The following is a 22,679-nucleotide window of genomic DNA, read 5'->3' on the forward strand; positions in this document are numbered from 1 at the left end:
GTTTTTATTCCAAGGGTGTTGGGAATCCAGTGGAGTTTTCTAAGCAGAAACTGACATGTCTAGAGACCTGAAGAGGATGGGACCGCTCACAGACGAGGGGAGGGAGAGAAGCAGGTGACAGGGCAGAGGCAGTGAGCCTTGGAGGGGCACATCACTCTGAAAGCAGCCAGCGCGTAGCAGGAAACATGCCCACAGCTGTAGAAGCCAGGCATAGCATTGAGTCGCACGTGAATCCCCATCTCTGTATGAATCTGTGCTTTCCTTCTGCCTCACTCTGCAACTTAATCACACCCACACCCACCCCCTGCTGCCCCCAGGTCTCTGCTTATGCTCCTCCCTCACTTGGGATGTCCTCAGATATTTTCTGAGCACCTCCCCCAGGCTAGGTGCTGTTCTGGGCACCAGGAATGGAAGGATGAACTCGCTGGTCCTCACCTTCCTCCCGTATGTCGGCAAGTGAAACCTCATCCAAGCATCGAGCCTGTCTCAGATCCCACCTTCTCCGATCAGGGAGTCGGACAGACCTGGATTGGGATAACGCTTGAGATGGGCTGGACCCACTCAAAGTGTGGCAAGCCCCAGAGGGATTTCCAAGTAACTGAACTGTGTCCTGGAGGCAAAGCTCATTTTTAAAATGAAATTCTGGAGCATTTTGTGCTTTATTTCATAGACATTCTTGATTGATACCTACCACTAAAACTGGGCCTGATGTTCTTTCAAGAAAAGAACCGTAGGAGATAACCCAATACCACTGCATTTATGCACCCTTCTTCCCACTTTTATTCAAAATGATACTACAGTGCAAGAGGGAAGAGATATGGGGGGATATGTATATGCATAACTGATGCACTTGGTTATAAAGCAGAAACTAACACACCATTGTAAAGCAATTATACTCCAATAAAGATGTTTAAAAAAATGATCCTACAGTAATGGAGTAGTTATCTATTGCTGCATAACAAGTTACCCCAAAATGTAATGGATAAAACCCCAACCAATATTTATTATCTCACCCAGTATCTGTAGTTCAGGAATTTGAGCGGGGGGTGACTTAGTTCTCACCAGTTGCAGTAAAGATGTTGGCTGGGGCATCAGTCATGTCATCTAAAGCCTCGGGGGGAGCCGGAGGATCCCCCTTCAGAATGGCTGCTCATGTGGCTATTGGCTGGAGGCCTTAGTCCCTCAGCACACATGCTTCTCTCTAGGGCTGCTTGAGTGTCCTCACGACACAGCAGTTGGATTCCCCCGGAGTGAGTGATTCAAGAGGGAGCAAAGAGGAGCCCACAGTGTCTTTTATGACACAGCCTGGGAGGAAACAGTCCGTCATTTCCACAGTATCATATTGGTTACCCATGGCAGCCCTATTCAGGGTGGGAGGGGCTACACAGGGCATGAATTCTAGGTGGTAGGGATCATTGGGGCCATTTTGGAAGCTGGCTGCCGAAAAAAATAATAGGCGCCCTTTAACAAACATAATTTAGCCACTTTGTGTTCTTGGGACATACCGCATCATTTGACCCTTAAAATAACTCTGTGTGGGGCAGACAGTGGGAGGTGAAATAGCTTGTCCAAGACCACCAAGCTAATAAGTGGTAGAGAGGGGTCCAAACTCAGAGGACTGTGAAACCAACCACCTCATCAATAGTGTCCAGCAGTGCCCTCTGCCACACGCCCGTCTCCTGGCCTCTGGAGAAGAATTCCTGGACCTTCCCTGTGCTGGGCCTTTGTTCCCCAGGCCCATGGTGTGGCCTCTCCTCCCAGCTTTGCCTGGCCTGTGCCCACAAGGGGCCCCCAAAGGCTTCTCCTCTCGCTGGTGCTGACTGCCCCTCATTCTCACTGAAGCCTCAAACCCTGTTCTGTGGACTTCGCTCTCATTCCCATTCCTTCTCTGGGACCCTTGGAAAAAGCCTCCCCAATTGTAGGCAGGCAGCGGTGGTGGCCTGGACTTGGAAGGTCTTTTCCAAACATTGGCTGACAGCCACGGTGTTGCCAATAATCCTTCCTGCCTCTTTGACCTCCATGAGTCTTTTGTTTTGGTTTGGTTTGGTTCTTTTACAGAGATGGTGTCATCTTTGCAAAGAGACGTGTTAGTAAAGGATGGTCAAGTTCAACAACTACAACAGGAGGTGAATCAACTGAAAAGTGAGAACAAAGAAAAGGATCACCAGCTGGAAGCCCTCAGCTCCAGAGTGAGTGTCGGGTCATCAGCAAATTGTAGCTGCGAAAAGCAGACACAGTGGAGTCACATGACACACGGTGGTGAGATGAGGCCAGTGCCCAAGGACACAGGGAGGGTAGCTGCTGGGCAGGTGGCCAACTTCTCTGAAGCCTTTCAAAGCACAGCATATATGTGGCTCAGAATAAGCATAATAGATTTTCAAATCCAGCAAACATTTTCTAACCCCTATTATAAATTAGTTTGTTTAATCCCAGCAACAAACCCACGTATGAGCATATACTGCCATTGCAAAGTTTAATATTAAGCAGAATACGATCTCTCTGTGAGCACGGATGACCACACGGCTGCATCATGGTCCCAGAACCACTGGTTCTCATAACTGTCTTCAAAGCAGAACGTCTGAAGATCCAGATGCAAACACGCAGACTCTCATTTCCTCCTTAGACTTTAGTGTGCAGAATGTCTCTATGGAAGATGAACGTGGTAGGCAAGCAAAGAGCTTTTTCCACGTAACTTTGACTATTTGCAAATCTTGCCTTCAATGCTAACTTTAGAATCCTGCCTCTATAGGATAAGAGTTCTCAGTATTTGCATGATGTGCCTGTTTCTGTGAGTCAAGATAAAACCTCAAAGCTTTCATCTCATGTGGCAACTCAGAGATTCCCAGAGGCTACCCGATAGCTAGGTCTGCATGGGGGTGGGGTGAGAACAGACCTTGAGGTTCCAAGGAAAAGGCACAATAAGTAATACCTGGTACGTAGTACCATACCCAGTTTGGAGCTGGTGAAAGGCACTGCATGAGCTTTCGGATCAGACAGACCAGGGTCCAATCCCAGAGCTTTCTTTCATTGTAAATTATTTGGCCTCCATTTCCCCATCTGTGAAATGGGGATGACAAAATCGTTTTCTGAGAAGTGGGAGGCTGGTTTTAGTTGTGCTCTTCTGCCTCTGCCCTGGGTCAACTGCCTGGCCAAGCCCTCTGCATTCGTTTCTCCCAAGCAGAGTGTCTTCCCAGGCATGTGCTATAGCTGTTTAATGTGGTGTGTGTGTGTGTGTGTGTGTTGGGGACGGGAAGGGGATGCAGAGCTGGTGCTAAGTAGAAGGAATCTGCAAAGACAGCAACCGCTTGGCTCTTCTACCTCCTGAAGTGCATTTGGATGATTTATGTCCCCGTTTCCCCTTCCTTGTTGACCTCGGAATGACGTCCCTTCTCCTCTAGACTGTGCTGGCCAGTAGCACAAGGACTCGTCACCACCAAGGGTACTGCTCTTGTGAACATTTGAGATGCCTTTTTTTTTAATGACATACATCATGTGTGTTAATTTTAGAAAAATAAGTAGATGACATTGAAAACAAAAAATAAAAAGAGAGGAGAGGAAATGCTACCTTGAGAAATCAGTGTTAATATTTTCATGTATGTTCTTCCAGTCTTATTGCTATATATTGCCTAGAAATCAATCAATCAATCATTTTATTGTGAATTTATTCTATGCACATTTTTAAAAATTTTAAATACTTACTATTTTCCCGTGCTAATAAATCAACGCTCTTATCATTCGTCTTAAAAGCTACATACTTTCTCCTGGATGTACCCAGTGTTATAAAGTGGTCTGCTGTTCTAAACAACACTTGGGTTGTTTCCTCATTTTTTTTTTTTATTCCACGGTTACTGACATTTCTGTGAAGAGCATCCTTGAAACTACAGATTTACTTATTTCTCCAGTCATTGTCCTTAAGGTACATTCCTAAAGTGGGAATTGCTGGGTCAAAAGAAGGCACATCCATCCTTATGCACTTAATGCCTGTTGCCGAGACGCCCTCGGGCAAGACAGCTCCGTTTACCCCTCCACACCAGTCAGGGCAGTTGTGTCTTTGAGATGCAACCTGCACAAAAGCCCTAAGATGGACCCCAGCTCTCTGGCTCGGCCCCCTACACCCTCACTGGTCACAGCATGAAAACATCCCAATCCCTGCACCCTAAGTACCCAGAGTCTACAAAGCTGGATTTCCCCTGCAGTGAAGTTTGCTGGCTTTTGAAGAGGAATTTAGACGCTCTATTCCTCAGAACTCATGAGAGGGGTGAACTGGGAAGGACTGCAGGATCCCGTGCTCCCATCACACAAATGGTCTCGCCTCTCAGAATTCAGAGGTGTAATTGGGTTATACAGCAGGAAACACTCCTGGGCGTGAACACAGGTACTTGGGACCCCCAGCCAAGTCCCCGTGGCCTTGTCCTTTTTCTCCACAGTGCTCAGTGCTGAAAGAAGAGTTACAGAAGGAAGATGACCAGAAGGAGAAGTGGGAAGCCCAAGAGAAAGAGTTAAAACTCTGCAAAACCGTGCGTTGAAACTCCTGACCCCTAGGTGTCCACTGAAAGCCTAGATTGTGGCCTTGAGGGTTTTGGAGGGGTTCCTTGGCCCATTAGCTAGCACAAGCTCTGGGGCTTTCTGGGTGTTTGTCTGTTAATGTAGTCTCCTAATTCTTTGATTTGCTAGCCTCAAAGAGATGGGTGAAAAGACCATGGAAAACACACTCTCCCCAGATTTTCTGGGCAGTTGGCTCAAGGCCCCTCATCAGGTTTCCCCTGGGGAAAGGGACGGGAGGTGGCCACCATATGCTGCTAGAAATTCACCGCGGTCCCTACCCCTGGACTTGTGATGCCCAGACTTTCATGATCCACTGTCACGAGTTTTAGCACAGCCCTGAGCACTGTTATTAACACAACTCTTCTTGAAGTGTTTTTGCTTAAATACATTCAATTTTACAACAATTCATAAAAACAAAATAAAAAGCAAATTTATCACTGGCCTTGTATGGAAGGTGAACATAAAAATTTATAAAATGAAAAGATGACCACTAAATGTAAATGTTCACCCCCTGTACTGGCCCGAACCCTCGTGCACATCACTAGGCATACGTTTTCCATCCGTTGGGAAGGACGGTGCCTGGGACGGTGGGAGGAGATGTGTGTTCTTCTCTCTGTCAGGAGCACACTTCTCTGCCTCAAATGAGAAAACAGAAAAATGTCATTGTTCTTTGCTTCCAAACTGTGCCCATTGTGTCTTCCAAACAGCCCTTATTTAGATTGAACTCAAAAATATACCCCAAGGAAAGAGATTCTAATGAGTGGATAGGTATCTTGTACTGTTTAATCCAGGATCCATGCTGATCTTCAAAAGAAACTCAAATTTTCCCTCACCCAGCCCTTTCATTGCATCCGTTGAAAGAAAGTCTACTTTGCCTCAAAGATGTGGAATTGTCCCCCAAGGGAAGGAATGAAGCGAATCCCAGACTAGGTTTCTGCATTAATGAACCGGATGAAATGAGCTGTGAAGTTGACTTCCCTGTTGTTGGAACTCTTTCAGCAAATCCAGGACATGGAAAAAGAAATGAGGAAGCTCAGGGTGGAGCTGAAAAGGAGCAGTACCGAGCAGAGCCGGATCTCTATGACGCTGCGGGAAAAGAGCAAGGTATGGCAGGGACAGGTCAGCCTGGGAACCACTCTGGGGCAAGCACTCCACCTGCATCATCTCTGTTCATCCTCACAATGACCCCATGCGGTCTATACTGGTATTAACCCCACTTTACAGTCGGGAAAACTGAGGCTCACAGAGGTGAAGTAAGTTATCCAAGTTCACTTGCATAAAGTAGTTGTGGCAGAACTTGAATCCAGGTCTGCCTGACTCCAAAGCTCCTGTGTGTAACCACTACCGTAGACTGCCTTCAGATCTTAATTGTGAAATTATCTAAGAAAGAATTGATCCATTAAATCAAGTTTGCCAATGATGTTGTTCCAACTTAAATTCTCATATTGATTTTTTTTTGTCTTTTTGTTCCATCATTGAGAATGTTTTAAAAATCTCATATGTTTGTAATTTGTGTGTTTCTTCTTTTAATATGAACGATGTTTGCTTTATATATTTTGAGGCTGTGTTACTAGGTGCATATGAATTTAGAATCCTAATACTTCCTGTAGAGCAAAACTTTAGATCATCATGAAATGTCCCTTTTCATCTCTAGTAGTGTTTCTCCCTTAACGTCTCCTTTGTCATTTAGCTTCATCACTGGCTTTCTGTTGGTTACAGTTTTCATACCATATCTTTTTCATATGTTCTCTGTCAATTTTTGTCTTAAGGTTTAGACATATGCCATCAAATAGCGTATCATTTTTACAAAATCCAGTCTGACAATCTTTGACTTTTAGTCCATTTATATTATGTAATTACTCGTGTCCTGGGGTTTAACTCTACCTTCTTGCTCAATACCAGTTTTACCATCTGTGTTATGTTCCTTTCTCTCCTTTCTTGCCTCCTTCTGAGTGGATGGTTTTCTCTTATTCCACTTTCCCCCTCTATTAGCTTGGAAATATTTCACTTTTTTACACTTCTTTTAGTAATAGTAAGACAATAGCATTCATCCTTGACTCACCAAACTCACACATTAATTAAGTTTTTCACTCTTCTACTATTCTCTTAGTAGTCATCCTGAAGACTACAATATGCATTCTTTTTTTTTTTTTTTTTTTTTGTGGTACGCGGGCCTCTCACTGTTGTGGCCTCTCCCGTTGCAGAGCACAGGCTCTGGACGCACAGGTTCAGCGGCCATGGCTCACGGGCCAAGCCGCTCCGCGGCATGTGGGATCCTCCCGGACCGGAACATGAACCCATGTCCCCTGCATCGGCAGGTGGACTCTCAACCACTGCGCCACCAGGGAAGCCCTGCATTCTTAACTTACCAAGAGGCAATAGTAGTTGATAATTATGCCCTTCTCCTTGACAGTGCAATGAGTTTCAAACACCTTAACTTCACTTACCCCCTCCAGATTTATAAGCCATTGCTGTCATTTTCTAAACTCCTCTTGATACTTAAAACCCCACAAGACATTATTAGTGTTTTTCTATAGTCAGTATCATATCCACACATTACCCTTACTGTTGCTTGTCTTTTCTGCATCTCTGATCACCCACCTGGGTTCATTTTTCTTGTGTCTGAAGAATATCCTTTAATGTTTTCCCTCATTGTGGCTCTGCTGATGACAAATTCTCACATGTCCCTGTGTGTCTGCCTGGAGATGTATATTTAACCTTCACCCTTAAAACACATTTGACTGCGTATTGAATTCTACAATGGCAATTCTTTTCTTTCAGCACATTAGATATTTCACTATTGTCTTGTGGCTCCTATTATTCCTATTTAGAAGTCATCTGTAAGCCTAACTGTTGTACCTTTGCATAATCTGTCTTTTTCTCCGGTTGCTTTTAAGATTGTCTTTTCCCTTGATTTCCATCAGTTTTATTATGGTTTATCTAGGTGTGGATTCAGTTTTATTTACCTCGTTCAGAGTTCATAGGGGCTTCTTGAATCCCTGGCTTGGTGTTTTGCCTTAGTTCAGGCACTTGGGCTCTGTACCACACAGGCAGTGGGGAGCTACTAAGGCTTCTGAACAAGTGACTGATGCAATGACATTCGTGGACAGTAATTAGGGTGAAAATGATAGTTACAATTTCTCACGTACTAGGAGTTTCCTTGAACATTTCATCTCTTCATCTTCACAACAGCGCTGTGATCTAGAAATCATCCTCTCCATTTTACAGATGAGAAAGTCAAGGCTACCAGTTACTAGTAAAGTAACTAGCCCAATGGCACAGTCGGTTTTGTCTGACTCCAGGTTCGTCTGACTTCAGTGACCCTGGCGTAGCAAACAGCCACATGCTACTGTTTACACTGAAATTAATGAAAATTAAATAAAATTATTTATTCAGTTCCTCCGTCACACCAGCCCCATTTCGAGTGCTTGATCCCCAGATGCGGCTGGTGGCTGCCGTATTAGACAACACAGCCTCGCTCAGAGTACCTGTACCATTGCAGAAAGTTCTGTTGGACAGAGCTGCCTTACAGCTGGGTAACTCTCACAGTACCATTAAGATTGCACTGGAAGAAACTAAACTCGAGGCGAGGAGGCCAGTTGTCACAGTCCAGCTTGCATGTGAGAGGGGTTGGAGGACAGGCGTGAGACGACCGAGTGTGAGAGAGGGAGCAGGGCGGCCGCTGAAGGTGACTCTGAGGCTTGGGGCTGGGAACGGGGGCTGTTCATGCAGAACACAGACAGGGGCAGAGTCCAAGGCTGGACTTGGCTTTTGCAGCACATGAAACAGGCTGCTGACCTAGAAGTCCGAGCATGTTTAGACCTGGGAGAAAACTAAGGCCCAGAGAGTTTAGATGACTTTTCCAAGGTAACGGAGCTGGGTAGAGGCTCTTCCACTGGACCACACTACTCAGAAGAAAGCTCTTAATGGTTTTTCTGGGTCTTTTATTAGATCCCTGTGATCCCCCTCTTCAGATACCTAAAAAAACAGCCTGTGAATTTGTTTTAGCACAAAATCTTTCCATTTATTTACGAGAGTTTGCCTCATTTCCTGTTAGTGCTAGGGCCCAGGGCTCAGCAGGTGCATCCAAGAATTGAGCAGCTGCGAGGCCTACACTGGCCAGCCAAGGGAAGCGTGGAGCACTCCCAAGCTTACCGTGCGTTGACTGTTACCCAAGCAAGGGGGGAAAAGTAGGCAAGCTTCTCCACTTTAAATGCCTTCCTTTGCAGGCTGCAATTCTTAATAGACATTGCTTTAGCAAGCCTCCAGAGAGGTTACCACCAGTGAGTGTGCTCAAAGTGGTAACGACAAACAGTTATGATAATAAACCCAATCATAACATTTCCAAGTTCCCATCACGAGTTAGTAGAACGAGACTGTACGGCGGACATTGCCGTCCCCCTTTCATAGGTCACAACAGTACTTAACACACTCACAGAGCCCTTAAGCACTATTCCGAACATTGAATCCCCACAAGAACTCTATGCAGTGATACTAGTATAATCATCCCCATTGGACAGATGAGGACACTGAGTCCCGGAGCAGTGAAATAACTTTCCCAGGGTCGTACGGCTTGTTAGGGACCGAGCTGGGATGGGAGTGTGCGGTAGAACATAGTTGAGCCCCGGGTGCAGAGCTCGGCCCTTTCCCGTAGGGGGCAACTCCCTGTGAGTCTGCCGCTACCCTGTGCATGCCTGTGACCCCTGCTGCTGGGCTGCAGCTGTCCCTACCCCTCAGGGACTCCCCCACTGCCATTAGCCACCCCCCCCGAAGAGTTTCCCCAGAGGGCATGATGATCACATTAGCAGCAAGCCCTCGGTTTCATCATCCTTTCAGGTTGAAGAGAAGCTTCGGGAGGATTCCAGAAGGAAATTGCTTCAGCTGCAAGAAATGAGGAACAGAGAAAACCTCATTAAAGCCAATTTGGAAAGGGTAGTAGGTCAGGTAGGCGTGCTGCAGAGCCCCTTCACGGGCCCGTGCTTTCCACGGAATCCCGCACCCAAGCGGCCGGCAGGGATGAATGAGGAGGAAGATGGCCTGCCTTAGTTCACCCGCTTATTTTCTATACGAAGAAGTGTCTAGAAAGATCTAGAGCTGAGATTCTATCTAGATCTGGAGTCTGAGCTCTTAACCACGATGCTCTACTACTTCGCTATTAGTTACTAAGCTAAGCATCGTTTTTCTGTGTTTTGAAGAAAGTTTCGTGAACCTTTGTCCCGCCCCCAAAGGTAGTGGAAATGACTCCTGCGTTAGTCCTGTCCCCCATCAGCTGCAGTTTCCCTTCCCCTCATTTCAGATGAGGATCAACAGTTCTCGGGAAACTCAGCAGTATTTGCTGCAAGAACAGTTACGGCAGCATCTGGCAGAGAAGGAGAAGCTGACCGAGGAAAGGCTACAGCAAGAGGAGAAGCTGAAAGCCAGAGTCAAGCGGCTAATGGCAGAGAAATCGGTAAGGTGGTCCCCGTCCTTCTCTTTACTACTGGAAACTGATGAAATGGGCTTTCCTATGAGAAACAGAGGGCACGTACTCAGATGGAGGAATCTCAGCAACTCCTTGTTGGGAACTAAATTAATTAAAGAGGGTGAATGATGTAGGAGGAATGAACATGAAGCTTGAATCCTAAAACTCAGAGATCAACTTGAAGATCAACTTGAAGAGGCAAGGTTATTGAAATGTCTAGAAATGGTACTTTGTTTATATACCGCAGCTGATTTTATTGATACAAATCCCAGTCGTTACTGCGGGTCCTGGTTTGTGCCTAAGTGTGTGCAAGACCAACCAATTGTATTTCAGTCTTTTGCTTTCTCTTCATGCATATCAGGGGAAACACATGGCCAAAACGGCTACTTACTTTTCCAGAAACCAGCCAATTAGAGGATAGTTAACAGTGGCACCTCTCAACACAAAGGTGTCCACGGATCATATGCGGATGTTGTTGAAATGCAGATTCTGACTCAGCAGGTCTCGGGTGGAGGGAGCCTGGGATTCTGCATTTCTGAACAGCTCCCAGCTGGTACCGATAGCACAGCTCTGCAGACTACATTTTCAGCCACAAAGTCTTAGAAGAAGGTTTTCCCCAAGTTGGCCGATAAGAACCACCTGGGGCTTCCCTGGTGGCGCAGTGGTTGAGAGTCCGCCTGCCGATGCAGGGGACACCGGTTCATGCCTCGGTCCGGGAGGATCCCACATGCCGCGGAGCGGCTGGGCCTGTGAGCCATGGCCACTGAGCCTGCGTGTCCGGAGCCTGTGCTCCACAACGGGAGAGGCCACAAGAGTGAGAGGCCCGAGTAACGCAAAAAAAAAAAAAAAAAAAAAGGCCGCTCCAGGGACTTCCCTGGCGGTCCAGTTGTTAAGACTCTGTGCTTCCGCTGCAGGGGGCACGGTTTCGATCCCTGGTCAGGGAACTAATATCCCGCATGCCGCATGGTGCCAGCAAAAAAAAAGCCCCTCCAGGAGCAAATTTGATGTGACTGTTCAGAGATGAGACCAGAATGACAACAAGTGGAAACCCAAGCTTAGAAGAATATTAGAAGAAAAAAAGAAATAAAACATGGGGAGGGAACATAGGGGGGATCTCTTATTTATAGTGATGCTAAGTAGGTAGGAAAGTTGGAAATCTTCCTAGATGTGACTCTGTATTCGAAATGCAATTTTTAAATTCCTTCTCTGCTGAAGCCCTGTAATGAGATTTTCCAAGGTACTAAGTAAGTGACAGGGTTTCTGCTAATCCATGATTTGTTCATGTTTCTTCAAATACAAGAGAGGGAGGTTGTGATCACTGATAAAGCTGCTGTCCTCACCATTCTGGCCACAGGAGCAGTCCTTCAGTGATCTAGGAGCCAAGTGCAAAGGGTCCCGACATGAGGAAGTCATTCAGCGTCAGAAAGAGGCTTTATCTGAGCTTCGTGCACGAATTAAAGAACTTGAGAAGGCCAGCTTGTCAAGTAAGTTTCCTCCTGCCTAGTCACCCCCTCTGTGCTGAGAACCGTGGACCCCAGACTTGAGGGTTCACTTTAGGGACTAACCAATTTGCCAGGACCACCATCTTCTATCCCTATCATTTCATAACTAAAAAAAACAGAGTTATAAAAAAAGATGGGCAGGAAAAAAAAATAGATGGGTAGGCATGAGCTCAGAGTCAAGAGCAGGCCTTGATATTAAATAAACAGGATTTCATGAAAAACTCACAACCTTGTCCTTCTTTTTCTTATTTCACTGTGGCCCAGTGGAAACTTTTTCATAGACGGATGCTGTGCAAGGACCAACCTTGGGGAACTTCCCAGGATAAATACCCTGTTTAGAGGGAATAGGGCTTTCAAGAAACCAAGCTTGCTGCTGGGTGGAGCCCTGGGCTAGGACACAGAAGCCTGGGTTCAAGTCCATCCTCACACCTGTGGCCATAGGTTCCCCCGCAGTGCCCCAGCCCTGGGAGGCTGCAGCGTCATATGAGCTGTGTGGCCTTGGACAAGTCATTTCACCTCTCTGGGCCTCGATGCCTCACCTGCCAAGGGAGGATGGTGAGCTAATAAGTACAAGCCTGTGCTAAGTGTCCAGTAAATAGCAGCTGTGACTTTTACATGCAGTAACTTCTTCCTGAGCCTTTGAGTGTAAACTTTTTCTTTTATAGATCACAAGGACCACATGGATGGATCATTTCTAGACTTAAAGACCTTCCGGATAGAAAAAAATATTCGGAAAATATTGGATGCAAAACCTGACTTGCCAACTTTTTCAAGAGTAGAGATCCGAACGGTAACCAAAGAAACTTTGTCTCTGCATTGACTGACACGTGGGGAGGGTGGGCATGAGGACAGACACTAGCCGTGTGCCCTGGCACTACTGTATACATCATTGGTTCGAGGCCAGGTCCTCCCTGATGGGCTGGCACCTGTATGGACTGGTCGGTGCCTGGCCGTACCAGCGATCCAATGTTTGAATAGAAAGGCGGCTTCCCATCATGTACAGCATGATATAGCATTGCACTGATGCTGGCCTGGTCAATCTCTGGGCCCTCCTTTTCACATCACACGTTATATTCTGCAGAAATATCCAACAAGCTAATGTACAACAGTATGTCATGAGCTTGCCTAACATTTGCTTTTTGCTATAAACTGAAAAACATGAACACATAAAGGGCAGCAGAAGGGAGCCATGATGATTAAGAAGACACAAGTTCTAGAATCAGAGACCTGTGTCCTAATCCCAGCTCTGCAAGCTCTGTGACCTTGGGCAGGCTCCTAACTTTTCTGGGACTTCATTTCCCAGCTGTAAAATGATGATGGAAAAATTAAAGGAGATCATTATGTTAAGTGCTTATCCCAGTGCCTAGCTCATAGCGAGCACTTTAATAGATGATAGTTATTATTATTAAACAGTATTTAAAGAGTATTATCCAAGAAAACCTTCCTTCCTTAGGGAGCATAGTTTGTATTTGCCAGGATTTTCAGAAGTAATTTGATTGTTAGGTTGAAGGTGCCCTGTATCCTAAATGGATGTTTGATAAGGTGTTTGACTGACACATGACAATGGACAGCTCAGGCCAGTGTGGCTTGCTGCGGCAGCTGGTCTAAAGCAGCTTTTGGAAAACATAATAAAGCCATCCTATCCGTACCAGCATTTTCTCCTACAATTTTTCTAGACATTTGCTCACACGTCTAGAGATGTGAGTCTTCAGAAACGTGTTGGTCTTCCTGATAAAATCGAACCTTCCTTCTCTGAGGTTGGGAGCAGAGGGACCGTCTCCAGGTGGGGAGCTCAGCTGGATCTCACATCCTGATGGTCCTGCTTCCAAGATTGACCTTCCCCTTGGCAACAAGCCCTCATCCCACCACTGACACCACAGAGCAGGAAACCTCCCAACTCTCAATCCTCCAAGGTTGGCAGTAATTAAACGAAAGTGCAGGAGGAAGAATAGCTGACATCTGTGAACTGCTTACTGTGTGCCAGGCGTTGAGCTCAGCCGGCTCCATGCCTTATGTCATTTAACCATCGTAGCAGCCTTGTGTCAGTTACTATTATTGTCCCCATTTAACAGATAAGGAAAATTAAGGCTTCAGGAGGTCAAGTACCTCACCCAAGGTCACAGAATAATGATTGAAGACACACCAGGGGTGTGTCCCTGGTGGTGTGTCTGCTAGCCTGCAGAGACTGGGTGGGGACTGTGTGCTTGGATCCTGTAGCCCAGGCTCTTCCTTAGTGACCCTCCCCTCAGGAAAAGAGGGGGCGTCTGGAGAGGTACAGAGGATGCAGCTCAGGGTAGCTGAAGACACTGAGCAGCATCTCAGGTTCTTTTTGCAGCAGATCTGCCCGGTTTATTGTCATCCTCAGATACCCTCTTTTATTCTCATCTCCATAGATGCATAGACAAATATGTCCACTCTTATCTATCACAGTCACTTTGGGGGCCTTTATATTTTTGTAGTTGTTTTTTTTTAAATCTCAGAGGTTTTCAGGGTAGTGCCAACAAATGCTAGGGCTAAGAGATGCTCATGGCAAGCATTAAAAGCCAATTTATTTTTTAAGGAGGCTTATTATGGTTATTTGTAGTCGTTCAGATCAGGTCCCCTATTCAGTCTGGTGGCCTTTCCATGCAGTCAGTTGGGCTTCCAGCAGCCAGCTGGCTGGTTGAGGTCTTAGGGAGATGCAGCTGCAAACACTATCTGCATTGTCTCTGGAAAGGGTCTGAAGTGATGCCCACCCACCAGGTTCCAGAGCTAGGAGAAGGTTGGGCCAAATTTTGTGAGGGTATGGCTTCTGCTGCACAGAAATGAGATTCCTTTAATAAAAAGGAGGGAGGCTATTTTCCACTTAACCTTCATTCGTTCATTCAACAAACATGCCCACTATGCACCACTCGGTGCCAGGTGCCATGCTGGGCACAAGGAGGGAGATAGTGAGCAAAAGCCGCATGGTCCCCATTTTTCTGGAGCTTGTCTTCTCAACATCAGCGGTACTGATTTTTTGAGCCAGGTAACTCTTTGTTTGGGAGACTGCCCTATGCATCGTGGGGTGTTTAGCAGCATCCTTGTCCTCTACCCACTAGACGCCAGCAGCAATTATGACAACCACAAATGTGTCCAGGCATTGCTAAATGTCCTGGAGGGGGTAGGGTGGACAGAGTCACCCCCGGTTGAGAACCACTGGCCTAAAGGGAAGACAGACGAGACGGTGGCCAAAGAACGGCACAAGTGATGCATCATTTCAAAGGCAGTCGTGCTCTGAAGGGGTAGGAACACAGTCATAAAGAAAGCAGTTCACAGAGTCAGACTGGATTTAAAACCAACTCTCTTGGCATGGACATATATACACACACACGCTACCAAAGGTAAAATAGATAGCTAGTGGGAAGCAGCTGCATCGCACAGGGAGAGCAGGTCGGTGCTGTGTGTCTACCTAGAGGGGTGGGATAGGGAGGGTGGGAGGGAGACGCAAGAGGCAGGGGATATGGGGATATATGGATACGTATAGCTGATTCACTTTTTGATATAGCAGAAACTAACATACCATTGTATAGAAATTATACTCCAATAAAGATGTTAAAAAAAATCAACTCTCTCAAATTATTCTTTCCAATTCTTCCATTATTCTTTGGGTTATTCTTCTTGATGTAGAAAATCATAATGGAATGCCAAGTGAGTTTTTTTCTTTTGTTTTATTTCAGCCTCAAAATGGCCTTTCCAGCCCAGGGTCCATCATGGCCACTGAGAAGTTATGGAAAACGGATGTGGCTGAGGCTTTAGATCTTAGTGAAAAGCTGGTAGGTATACCCAGCATCAGTCCCCTCCTGTCCAAACCTGCGTGCCCTGCAGATAGTTTAAAACCAACGCCACATACATGTTTAGTTGTTTCAGTAGCTCCACGAGACCCATCTCCTATCCCAGCATGGGCTGGAAATTGCAGAGCCCAATTCCTTGGAAGACTGGATAGTAAGAATGAATGTTTATGTCTGTTGTCATTCCCCCTCCCCCCCTCCCCCCAATTCTCCAAAAGGCATAGTGTAAATGGATGCGGGGGAAAATGAAAGTCGTACTAAAAGCCCCAAATGCACTCATTTGCAAAGCATGTGTTTCTTCTCTGCAACTGCAGAAAATGAATGAAACAGAATTAGACATTTGCCTCCTCAAAGTGGCCACCAGTGGTCTTGGGCCAGGCCTCTTACCTGTGAAACGCTTTCTCGTAGTACTTGGATATGAGCAAAACCCTCGGGACTATGATGAACATCAAAGATATGTCAGGTCACGTGTCCATGAAACACCTCTCCCCAGAAGAGAGGGAGAGAGTCCACCAGCTTCGACAAAGAGACCTGTACCTGGTGTTTGATAAGATCACCCTACTCAAGAACCAGCTGCAGAGAAAAGAAGAGCTTTTGAGACGATACGAGAAGGACATTGAACAGCTCAAGTATGGCCCGTGTTCCCGGCAAAAGGCCCAGGCCTCCATTCTCCAGGCTAAACCTCGGGGCAGCTGCAGACCCGTAGGGACCAGGACAAGAGGACAGAGGCCTGGGTGTGGAGGGGGGAGGCGGGATGGTGACTCAGGGCCTGATGGACCCAAGTCTCTGGGCAAGAAAGCAGCAGTTAAAGTACCCTACTGTTAAGGAATAAGGTGCACCTTTTATAAATGTGTCTGATGTTTCACCATGTGTGTGCTTTTCGTAATTCCATCCTATTTTCAGTGGTATCCGTTCCCCAACCCTCTCTGGAAAATTGGGAGGGGCTGGTAGCATAACCGTTGCCCCCTTCATGCTGCACGTCCACAGCCAATGGGCTATTTATTCTGCCCTCTAGTCCCCACATCTTCAGCCTTCCCCCCACTTGTAAGGAAACCGCGAAGCCAGGCATATATGGAAGTGTTCTGAGGATCTCCCAGGTCGGGAGCATTGGTGGTGAGTGAGAAAGCTGTGGAGAAAAGAGACTTTGTCTCTCCTGTGTGCTCAGGCAGAGCAAAGTGTCGGTTCAGATGTACTAGTCACAGGTGGCAAAGCTGAAGGACGACATCTCCAAAGAGGCCGAAGAAAAGACGCTGCTGAAGGAGGCCCTGGCGCACATGGAAGAGCGGCTGCACCAGGAGAAGAGGGTCACCAGGGCGATCAGGCAGCAGAAGGTGAGAGGTCCCTGCTCGGAGCAGAGCCTCTGAGGCTGCCCCTCAGCTCCCTTTAGAAACAGCCAACTGAGGTCCCAATGGGATCCAGGCAGCACAGAATGCATTCGCTCATTGCAAAGGAAGGTGGCAGAATAGCTTTAGCATTAGGCAGACTTAGGTTTAGACTCTTGTTCTGCCATTTACTGTGTGACTTCAGGCAGCTTTTTTTTTTAACATCTTTATTGGAGTATAATTGCTTTACAGTGTTGTGTTCGTTTCTGCTGTGTAACAAAGTGAATCAGCTATATGCATACGTATATCCTCACATCCCTCCCTCTTGTGTCTCCCTCCCACCCTCCTATTCCCACCCCTCTAGATGGTCGCAAAGCACTGAGCTGATCTCCCTGTGCCATGCGGCTGCTTCCCACTAGCTATCTGTTTTACATTTGGTAGTGTATATATGTCCATGCCACTCTCTCACTTCGTCCCAGCTTACCCTTCCCCCTCCCCATGTCCTCAAGTCCATTCTCTATGTCTGTGTCTTTATTCCTGGCCTGCCCCTAGGTTCATCAGAACCTTTTTTTTTTTTTTTTTTTTTTTTTAGATTCCATATATATGTGTCAGCTTAACCTCTCTGAGACTCATAGTCTAGCTTGCCTCTATTTTTTTAAACTTTCTTTTTTTTAATTTAATTTTTATTTTATATTGGAGTATAGTTGATTTACAGAGTTGTGTTAGTTTCAGGTGTACAGCAAAGTGATTCAGTTATACATATACATATATCTATTCTCTTTCAGATTCTTTTCCCATATAAGTTATTACAGAATATTGAGTAGAGTTCCCTGTGCTCTACAGTAGGTCCTTGTTGATTACATATTTTATATATAATAGTGTGTATATGTTAATCCCAAACTCCTAATTTATCCCTCCCCACCACATTTCCACTTTGGTAACCATAAGTTTGTTTTCAAAGTCTGTGAGTCTGTTTCTGTTTTGTAAATAAGCACATTTGTATCATTTTTTTTAGATTCCACATATAAGTGATATCATATGATACTTGTCTTTGTCTGACTTACTTCACATAGTATGATAGTCTCTAGGTCCATCCATGTTGCTGCAAATGGCATTAATTCATTCTTTTTTACAGCTGAGTAGTATTCCACTGTATATTTGTACCACATCTTCTTTATCCACTCCTCCATCGACATTTAGGCTGCTTCCATGTCCTGGCTGTTGTGAACAGTGCTTTCTGAGACTCATAGTCTAGCTCGTCTGTAGTTTTTTAACTTTTGATAATTCGTGTATTTTATCTTGTTCTTTCTGTCCAGATAACTATTTCTTCTACCAGTTTTATTGAGACATAATTGACCCACAGCACTGTACTGAGCTTAAGGGTGTCCAGCATCATGACCTGACTTCCCTGCCTCCTGCAATGATGACCACAATCAGTTGAGTGAACAGCCCGAGTGTTTTTAAAGGCGGCGATTCTGATTTTCATTGTTCTGCCAGGTGCCAGGGATAAACCGAGGAATAAGCTCTCTGAGAATAAAGATTTGGGTTTGCTCTTCTGAGTAGCCAGAATAGTACTCCAGTCTTTCTGACTTGGGGCTGTGTATTTGTACACGCATGCTTGCGTGTATCTGTGTACATGTGAGTATGTGCTGTGTGTTGGCATGTGTGTGTATTTGTATGTGTGTGTTTGTTGCCTGCATGAGCTCTAAGGAGGCCAAGGTCATAGAAGGGTGCCCTTCTCCTCAACCAGGAGGTGATGGTCAGATAGTTCCTTGCAGAAGCCTGCCCTCCATCCTGCCAACCTTCCAGGCAATAGGTTTCCAGACAGCAGGCTCTCTGGCTTAGAGCCCCAGAAATGAAAAGTGGCTGTCCTGCTCTGAGGGAGCCTGGATGCGGTGTTTCCAGTGCTCACTGCTGTGAATTAAACATCACAGGCCTTAGTCTGTGTGTGACATGGGGCTGCCTCAGGCAGAGGACAGTTTCCTTTCACACCAAGCAATGCCAGGGAGAGCTGGGCCAGTGACAGAGTTGTGACTTTCCCTTTGATGTGCCCTCTGGAGAGCTCACCCCTCCCCGAAGTGCCCACCCCCACCCCCAGGGCTTGGCAGACTAGGTCCCAAAGCAGAGACACCAGACCACAGAATGGGACAGAGAAGGGCCCCCAAAAAAGCCATTGTCATGTACTGAAAACCTGAGGATTTACATAATGAGGTTTCTCATGCATTATTCCTGGGCTGCCTCATTCACACACAATGCAAGGGACATGCCAGCCTGTTTGGCGCTGGACATCCCTCAGCCGAGAAGGGTCTGAAATGGCCAAGTTGAACCTGTGTCAGGGTCCCCAGAAGAGCTACAGCTAGTAGGTTTCAATTTCGTGGAAGTCACAACTGGGGGAAAGACTTACCAAGGGACAGGCACCTGCTCCACACCGCACATGCTTCATCTCTCCCATCAACCTGCAAGGGATGCTGGCAAGTGTCAGCCCCTTAGAGAGAGGGGAAAGCTGAGTTGACAGAGGGTACCGTTCCCTGGCTACTAAGTGGCAGAAACAGGATTCCCTCCCCACCTGCTGCCCTCCCCCGCCCATGTTCACTTTTCCACACCCCCTCCTTCTGTGTCTCCCTTACCAGGGTGGCCCCCTTGGATACATCGCACCATTGCTCCTGGGGGTTTCACTCCAGGACTCAGGTTTGCATTTCAGGCTTGTTGTTAATATGTCATCAGAAATCCCTGTTTGTCGGGAAGAAAACAATAATACATTTGAAAGTTTTGCTGGATCCTAAAGGGCACTTGTATACATCTGTCTTGGCATCCGTTCCTTCCAGGGAGTATATCTTCGTTGTCTTTAAGCAGAAATGAACAGAAAGTAGAATTCCTCTTTTCTAAGTATTACACTTGGTATTTTCACAAGGAGCCTTAGTTTTTTAGCCTCCTGTATAAAACTTTGAAACTCTTCATCCGTTCACAGCGGTGGCAAGGTTGAAGCACTGAGATGAAATGACACATCTTAAGCCTCAGAATTGCCCCCCGAAAAAAGAACGGAGTTTGTAGTTTTAATGTTTGACCATCTATCTCTTCACCAAGCAGACCTTTCAAGAATCAAAAGTCCTATTTCCACACTAATATCTCTGGCTGTGAAAATGAGACTTGGTATAAGATGCTGGGCCTTCACAGCGAACTGGGCCTGTGGCTCTGTCCATGTGGCAGAGGGACGGGAACCGCGGCCCAGGCTGTGCTCACTCGAATCCACATCCCACATCCCTCGAGAAGCCGGCAGTGTCTCTCAGAGTTCAGAGGCCAGATTTGGAGTCAAGCAAATAGGGGTCAAGCCCCACCGCTGCCCCGAATGACCCTGAGTAAGTGGCTTGACCTCTGTATCCCAGGTTCCTCAACAAAAGCAACCAAAACTGTTAGCAAGGGGCCTACTCCGTGGGGCAGCGGGAGGGTTAAATGGCAAAATACCTGCAGTGCCTGGCACATCGCAAGCCCGTTTCTAAGGGGGAAGACTAGGCAGCTCATGGATGGGTGGGGATTCCTCTGTTTCTTTCAGGGAGCTTCCTGCCAGCTGACGCCTTCCCCGGTCCTCCCAAAGCCGCCAGCTCTTATGGGACGCGCTCTTCTCTTTGGTGAATACGACTAGCGCCACGGCCAAGAAAGGACCCAGATACCTTTTGTGAATGGGTTAAGGCTGGGATATTCAAGAGGAAATTTTTAAATGCACAGAAGTTGCCACTTGGGAAGCACGCAAGCCCTTTCTCAGGGCTTGAAGTGGAAGAAAGGATGAAGGGCACCGGCTGCTTCTGGCAGGAGAAGCCGCTCAGCTCTCCTGCCAATCAAATCTCCAGCCAATCAAGTCCTGGCTAGGGGGCGTGACCACCGCTTTGCCTTGTGGTCTCAGCCAGGAAAAGCCCCTAACCTTCCCTCTGCTTAATTAGCTCAGATCCCTCTTCTCTAAGATGAGAATAAAAATGGCACCTAGCTCGTAGCCTTCCCAATGGGAGCTTGTATACAAAAGCCTTAGCACATAGGACCACAAAGCATTCACCCTCTCCTACCATCGTCATTATCCTCACTATTCTCTTTAACTCACTATCTTCCAAGCTTTCCTTGGGCCCAGGTATTCTCAAGATTCTGGCTTCCTCCGTGCCACTTGTGTGTTTTGTTTGTTTGTTTGTTTGTTTGTTTTTGCGGTACACAGGCGTCTCACTGTTGTGGCCTCTCCCATTGCAGAGCACAGGCTCTGGACGCACAGGCTCAGCGGCCATGGCTCACGGGCCCAGCCTCTCCGCGGCATGTGGCATCTTCCCGGACCGAGGCACGAACCCGTGTCCCCTGCATCGGCAGGCGGACTCTCAACCACTGTGCCACCAGGGAAGCCAGAACTGTATATTTTTACTGTATATTTTTAAATGGTTCAGATGGTAAATGTTATGTTATGTATATTTTACCATAATGAAAAATTAAAAATGTTAATTATTGGGGGAAAAAAAGCCGTTGGGGACTTTGTAATGGATGGCTCAGTCTGTTAGCACTGGATCTACCATTCAATCTCAATATCGTTAAAAACAGGATGACCAGACGTTATGTGCTCACTGTGTGATGCAGGATGGATCACACAGTACCGCCTATGAAGGCATCTGGGCAACAAAAGACTTTGATCTCCTCAGACCTCTAGATCTAACTATTTGTTTACAGGAAACATGGGGAAAAGAGGAACAAGTTAACTGAAACCAAGAAGAAGTGATCAGCCAAATCCAGGATTCTGAATGTTCTCCAGGACAAAAGACCCACTTTCTCCAACAAATCAGTGGCTGGGGGATAAAAAAGGTCAGGGCCGGGAGTTGCTGTTACAGAATTAAAGACATTTCGGAGACATAACAACCAAGTGTAATGTGTGGACCTTGTCTTGATCCTGATTCTAACCAACCAACAGTAAAAAAGATATCTCTGAGAGAATCAAGGAAATGTGAGCATGGACTGAATATTAGATGATATTCAGGAATGATTATAAGTATTTTTAGCTGTGATCATGTCAAGGCGGGGATAATGTAAAGAAAAAAAAAAGTCCTTTCAGTTAGGATGTCTTTATGGGTAAATGACACAACTTGCTTTAAATTAACCTAGAAAAACACTCAAAAAGGAAGAAAAAAGAATGAGAGAACACTGGGAAAATGTTGAAGCTGAATGATGAATACATGGAGTTAATCACACTCTTCTCTAGTTTTGTGTGTGTTTCCAAAATCCCATAATAAAAAACAATTTTTATGTAGGCAATCTCAAAGGAACAAACAGACACACAGACAAACAGAGTGAGCTACAACCAAAGCATAAGCAAATGAGGAAGCCATTTGCCTTTAGTAAGTGCAGGAAACGGGAGATTAAGCCTTAGGCCTTGAAAAATGAGCTAACCAAGTCTAAGATGCCTGTATTAAGCTGGCACCCTCAAAGATGCTCCACACCCTGGCAAGAGGAGGGCTTAAAAAAATTTTTTTCTGGACTTTCAGAAAGGGGAGCCTATGAAAACCTGTAGTTTTCAATGTGGCTCTGGAGGGGAAAACTAATAATGGCCACAATACTGATGATGATGATGATCACCCTGAAGGTTTGAAACCACGTGGGTCTGGGGCTCAAGTTTACACTCCATGTATTCAGTGGGAAAACTCCAAGTTGAGGAAATAAATGTCAGTGTTCAGAGGTTATTAGCATCCCCGGCATCCAGCTGAAACAAACAAAAAAGACTTCCGAGAGAAAAGCAGCCAGGAATCAGACCCCTCAGGATTCCCACAGATTAAGTTCAATCAAGAATGAGATGACAGTCAAATTACTAAACATCCAAGCAATAAGTCAGTATGAGCCAGAGTAAGCACACACAACAAACAAGACATTGAGACACCACACCTCTGCCACTCCCACCCAAAGACTTCAGGTGTTGGAATTATCAGATAACAGATTCTAAAATCACTATGTATTCAATATTTTTTTTAAAGAAGGCTTTTAAAATGAGCAAGGAATGAGACTATCAAAAATGGCCAGGCATTTG

The 22,679-nt window shown here is 46.1% G+C and overlaps 1 pseudogene across 1 annotated transcript in view; it reads left to right on the plus strand.

The window, feature by feature from the left end:
- The window catches only part of LOC309797487 (forkhead-associated domain-containing protein 1-like), a 156,658-nt pseudogene that overhangs the window by 62,090 nt on the left and 71,889 nt on the right, over positions 1-22,679 (plus strand). Inside the window, exons 8-10 of the transcript in view lie at positions 15,192-15,302; positions 15,726-15,946; positions 16,483-16,648. The product of the transcript in view is annotated as a forkhead-associated domain-containing protein 1-like (transcript). The remainder of the gene's footprint in view (positions 1-15,191; positions 15,303-15,725; positions 15,947-16,482; positions 16,649-22,679) is intronic.

Source organism: Mesoplodon mirus, assembly GCF_964341445.2.
Source record: "Mesoplodon mirus genome assembly, contig: HAP1_SCAFFOLD_617, whole genome shotgun sequence".
Classification (NCBI taxonomy): domain Eukaryota; kingdom Metazoa; phylum Chordata; class Mammalia; order Artiodactyla; family Ziphiidae; genus Mesoplodon; species Mesoplodon mirus.